Consider the following 6,048-nt stretch of genomic DNA (forward strand, 5'->3'; position numbering starts at 1 on the left):
TTTTGGCCCCTCCGTCACAGGGAGCTGCTGCCTGCACCCGCTGGGGGCTGGGAGAGCAGCCAGCCCTGCAGAGCCCCTTCCCCCCCGCCAAACTCACCGGGGAACACACGGAATCTGGGGGAAACAGAGGCAGGTTTGGTTCAAGCTGCAGAACCCACCCTGCCCTGGCTGGCAGAGAAAGCTGCAGGAGAAATTAGAGCTTTTTCCAGGGCCTGGAGGGGCTCCAGGAGAGCTGGAGAGGGGCTGGGGACAAGGGATGGAGGGACAGGACACAGGGAACGGCTCCCACTGCCAGAGGGCAGGGCTGGATGGGATACTGGGCAGGAATTGTTCCCTGGCAGGGTGGGCAGGGCCTGGCTGTGGCTGCCCCATCCCTGGAAATGTCTCCTGGACAGGGCTTGGAGAAATCTGGGACAGTGGAAGGTTCCCTGCCCATGGCAGGGGCTGGAATGGGATGAGCTTTAAGGTTCCTCCCAGCCCAAAGCCCAGCTGCAGAGGGGCAGAGCCAGACTGTGTGCTGGATTTTCCAATGACATTTTAGGGGTCACTGGTCATTTCCAGGCTGGAAAATGATGAATTTTCCACGAAAAAGCCACCGGCCTGACCCAGTGCTGGTGACAGCTCTGTGTGGTGGTGAGAGACCACCGGGTCCTTCTGCCAGAACATTTGTGACACTCCCTGCACCACAATTCCCTCGGCCAAAGAGGACAGATCCATCCAGTTCTCCCTCTCTCCCTGCTCCATTTCCCAGCCCTCAGCAGCTCACCTCGCTGAGCTGCACCGCACCCCTGCCATGCCCAAACCCAAACTGCCAGCACATGGAAAAAGCCCATTTTTGATGATTCCCTTCTGTCCAAGTGTGAGATCGGTAATTGAGGGTAAAATTCCATCCAGGGTCCTGAAAATAGCCCAATAAATGAGCTCAGCTCTTTGCCGGTTGACTCAGCTAATCCTTCAGCTGCCGCCAGACAGCTTTGATTGTATCTTCTCTCCTTGGGCTCCCTTTAATGCCAAGGCCGAGCCGTGGCAGCTGCAGCAGCTCTGTGCAATTCATAATCTGCCTTTATTCCTGGCTGCACCACTGAACAGAGGTCGGCTCCCGCTCCTGGCTTGATTTATGAATATGGATTTTGTTGGTTAAGCCATTAGGAGCGGTGATGGAGCAATTCCTCGTACATCCTGCACCGCGGAGCGCCTCATTTGCAGCGCGCTCCGCAGAACGCTCCCCCTGCAAGGCTCCTCATGCAGGGAGGATTATATTGAGGCTTTGTCTGTAATGCTGTAATTCCAGCTCGCCTCCCTGAGCCCTCTCCAATGGGAAACAACCCCGCCGCAGGGAGGGAAGCGCTGGGGAAAGGAGGGAGCTGATATCCCGCCCCAAAAGCTCGAAGGGAAGTGTTAAATCCTCTGCGAGCCCAGTGGGGACCTCAGGCTGCTGCTGCCTCCATCCATCCATCATCTATCCATCCATCCATCCATCCATCCATCCATCATCCATCCATCCATCCATCCATCATCCATCCATCCATCCATCCATCCATCATCCATCCATCCATCCATCCATCATCCATCCATCCATCCATCCATCCATCATCCATCCATCCATCCATCCATCATCCATCCATCCATCCATCCATCCATCATCCATCCATCCATCCATCATCCATCCATCCATCCATCCATCCATCATCCATCATCCATCCATCATCCATCCATCATCCATCCATCCATCCATCCATCCATCATCCATCCATCATCCATCCATCCATCATCCATCCATCCATCCATCCATCCATCCATCCATCATCCATCCATCCATCCATCCATCATCCATCCATCCATCCATCCATCCATCATCCATCCATCCATCCATCATCCATCCATCCATCCATCCATCCATCATCCATCATCCATCCATCATCCATCCATCATCCATCCATCCATCCATCCATCCATCATCCATCCATCATCCATCCATCCATCCATCCATCCATCCATCATCCATCCATCCATCCATCCATCATCCATCCATCATCCATCCATCATCCATCCATCCATCCATCCATCCATCCATCCATCCATCATCCATTCATCCATCATCCATCCATCCATCCATCCATCATCCATCCCTCCCTCCATCCATCCATCATCCATCCATCCATCCATCATCCATCCATCATCCATCCATCCATCCATCCATCCATCCATCCATCCATCCATCCATCATCCATCATCCATCCATCATCCATCCATCCATCCATCCATCCCAAGGGATGCTCCAGCTGGAATAGCTGCAGTGGGGAGGGGGCTCATCCTTCTCTGCTCCCCTGGAGCAGCACAGCCCCGCAGGGCAGAGTCACCACCGCTCCCGAATTTGGAACTTGGTGACATTAAATCCAAAACAAATTACGAACGGAGCATCGCTCCCCTGGGAAGCCCAAAGCACTTGGATCCCTGTCCCGAGGTCGCATTCCCCATTCCCGGGTCAGCACGTCCCATTCCGCAGCGTGAGGAGGAGGAAACAGGCTGTGCCCGGAGGCCTGGCTGTGCAATTAGAGAAAACAAAGAGGGAGAAGGGAATTGTGTGCGGGGGCCTGGATACAGCTCCTGCTTCCTGGCTCCCAGCCCTGGCTTTTCCCATCGCTGCCGCTCGTTTTTGGAGAGGAGGTTTCCCCTCCGGCCGCCCCCGTGCCAGGCACAGCCCAGCACGAGGACAATTTGGAACCTTCTCCCTAAAAAACAGCACCGGTCGAGATGTGGTCAGGGATGAAACAAGAATTCCATGCGGGAATCTTTGGGAATGGTCCCGAGCAAAGCCGAGTTTCCCCTTCACAACAAAAACGTTTGGAAAGGTGCACGAGTAATATCCAAGGCCTCCTAAATTAAATTTCCATGTTATTTATCCAAGAACTCCTAAATGGAGCGGATCCATCCAGCTCATCACTCACCCGGTTTGTTTTTAATTAGCAGGAACACGCAGCCGAGCCAGGCAGGAGCTCGGGGGATCAGGAAAACCACCCTGACAGGCTGGGAGCAGGGCTGGGATGAAGGCACCGGAGCAGGGAACTCACTCAGAGGGCTCAGGGGTGATGGAAACCGGGATTGAGGGACAGAGACCACACGAGGCTCCGTGGGAAGAGCTGAGACTGCAGCTCTGGGGGGACAGCATGTCCCAGGGCAGGAATAATTTGGGTTCCCGGAGGTGAGGAGGGGGATGGTGACAGAAAGTCCCAGGGAGAAGCCAGCCATGAAGGAAAACTCTTCCAAGAGAGGTAAGGTTTGAAGGGAGAGAGGGAGGAGAGGGAATTTGGGGTAGTGGAGATGGGATGATGGGAATTGGTTCGCTTGGGATCAGCTGGACAGGGGTGGGAGGTGCCACAGTGGATTGGTGTGGGAGCAGGGAAGGGGGGGCCGAGCGCCACCGGTGCCCTCATGTCCCATCTGGGGGATGCTCCAAGTCCCACAGGAACCGATTTCAGGGATCCAGGGGTCCCAATTTCAGCGGGTGGCCCAGCCCAAGAGCCTCAGGGTGTGACATTTCACAAGTCCGTGTGGCTGCCAATCCCACGAGTGTCCATGTGGAGCCTGATCCCATGAGTGTCCGTGTCCCTATGGATCCTGGTCCCATGAGTGTCAGTGGCCATTTGATCCTGATCTCACGAGTGTCCGTGTGAATTCGTGTTTGACACATGGTCATATCCATGTGGATCCCAATCCCACGAGTGTCCATATCCATATCCATATCCATGTCCATGTCCATATCCATGTCCATGTCCATGTCCATGTCCATATCCATGTGGATCCCAATCCCACGAGTGTCCATATCCATATCCATATCCATGTCCATGTCCATGTCCATGTCCATGTCCATGTCCATATCCATGTGGATCCCGATCCCACGAGTGTCCGTGTCCGGTCTCCAGGCGCCCCCTGGCGGACACGGCGCGGCGCAGCCTGGCCCGGCAGCGGCTGCTCGGGGAGAATCCCACGGGACAGAATCCCACGGGATTTAATCCCACGGAATTTAATCCCACGGGACAGAATCCCACGGGATTTAATCCCACGGGGGCTCTGAAGGGACGAGGTGACATTAAACCAGGAGCCGAGCCCATCACGCTCTGTTAAGGACAGCCGGATCACGGCAGTGGGCAAGGAAAGGAGTGACAGCTCCACTACAGAACAGCTCAGAAGGCTTTAATTAGCCGTTAATTAACCTTCCCCACTGGGAGGAGGAGGAGGAAGGAAATTCCTGCTGGGAACTGGGATGAGTGGAACACACACCAGTTTGCTGCAGGGGCTGCACGGGGATGATGCAGAGAGGGGAGGGCAGAGCCCAACATTCCTCCTGTTTCGGTGTCCCCCAAAACCTTGGAAGCTGGGAAGAGCTCCTGGATCACAGAGCAGGGTGGGTAGAAAGGCAGAGGGAAGAGCCTGGAGCTTCACAGCCCATCCTTTCCCCAGGGAAAGGCTCCAGCTGCTGCCAGAGCTTGGGCTCTCACTGGGAAGTGATTTCAGGATGGTGTTTGTGGCTTTAGGAATGGAGAACCACCTTCCTTCCTGTCTGCAGGCACAAACCTTGTGGGTTTTGGGGACAAGGCAGGTAGGAAGAGGCAGGAATGCTGTGCAGGAATGCTGGGGACTTTTTGGTGACATCCTGAGACATCCCTGAGAGCAGAGACCAAGACCCAGCGCAGACAAGGTTCCCAAACCAGTGTGGGATGTGCCGGTTCTGTCAGGGAATAATTCACCCCTGCACCGCCTCAGCTCCTGAGCCAACAGCTCTGGGAACAACCCTGTTCCACTGTGAGCAGCCCAGAACAGCTGTGACAGACCCACAGCAGATGGAAAATCAGTTTATCCATCACTGAGCTGGCAGGAGGAACCCACCTGGCCAGGAACATCTCTGCCAGGTCTCAGGGAGCTCCTCACTCCTTGGCCAGGGGTTGTAGCAAAGGAGCTCAGCCCTGCACGGATCCCACACCTCCAGCTTCCCTGGAAGGAGAGGGAGGCTCCCAGTCCAGCTCCTGGGAGGTGGCTGTGGCTGGGATTCAGCAGTGCTGCCACTTGAGAAAGCACACTGTGCTCCTCCAAGGCCAAACACATGGCAGGAGTTACTGAACTTGTGTTTTACTCTCGCCTTGCTGAGGATTGAACACTCAGAGGGGCCTGCAGCAGCACAAAACCACGGCAGGGGATGAGGGAAAGGCATTGGTGTTATAAAAAATACAAAAATTATATAAAAAAGGGGAAATGGAGGATGCCAGACATTCAGAGGATGGTGCTGGGAGCTGTAACAGAGCACTCCAGCACTGAAGCAGAGCCATTTCCAGATTAGGAGTTCATGCCTGGATTGGAGGAGTTCAGTGCTCCACAGCCAGGGTTTTTCTCCAAAAGAACTCACCAGCAGAACTGGGCTGCAGAACTGAAGCACGACATTCCCTCCAGGAAAGGCAGGACAGGGAACACGGGGCTGGCACAGGACCTGCAGCAGGAGGAGGAAAAGCTCCTTGGTGGCAGCTGAGCCACAAATTCTCCCATTTCCAGCATCACTTGGAAAAGCAGAGCTGGAGTGGGTGGGAATTTGAAGTGTAGGAAACACAGACAACTCTGAGTCTGATCCACAGAGAAGGGGGCTGACACCATCACGCTGCCTCCTCCTCCTCATGCTGGTTTGGTGCCAGATGATCCCTTTCAGACCAAGTGGAAGGAAGAAAGGGGAAAAAAAAATAATCCAGGATTACCTGAGGCTTCCTTTCAGAGAAAGCTGGGCCTGGGAAGGCAAGGGAGGCTTTGTCAGGGCTCAGGGTGTCAGTTCTGCCATCCCAAATCTGCTGGGGGAGAGGGAGCACGGGCAGCCCAGGGGAGATCAGGAGGAGGGAACAGAAAATGGGGATAAGGGAAGAATTGGGATTTCACAGGTGTGGGATGTGAGTCTCACTTCCTCAGGAAACCAGAACTGCTCACCAAATACCCAGAGAAGGGAAAATGATTTCTTAGCCACGGTGGAGGACAGGCAGCTGCACACCAGGAGGGTGGAAATGGCCCAAC

This window comes from Cyanistes caeruleus, chromosome 12 (genome assembly GCF_971803275.1).
Source record: "Cyanistes caeruleus chromosome 12, bCyaCae1.hap1.1, whole genome shotgun sequence".
In the NCBI taxonomy this organism is placed as follows: domain Eukaryota; kingdom Metazoa; phylum Chordata; class Aves; order Passeriformes; family Paridae; genus Cyanistes; species Cyanistes caeruleus.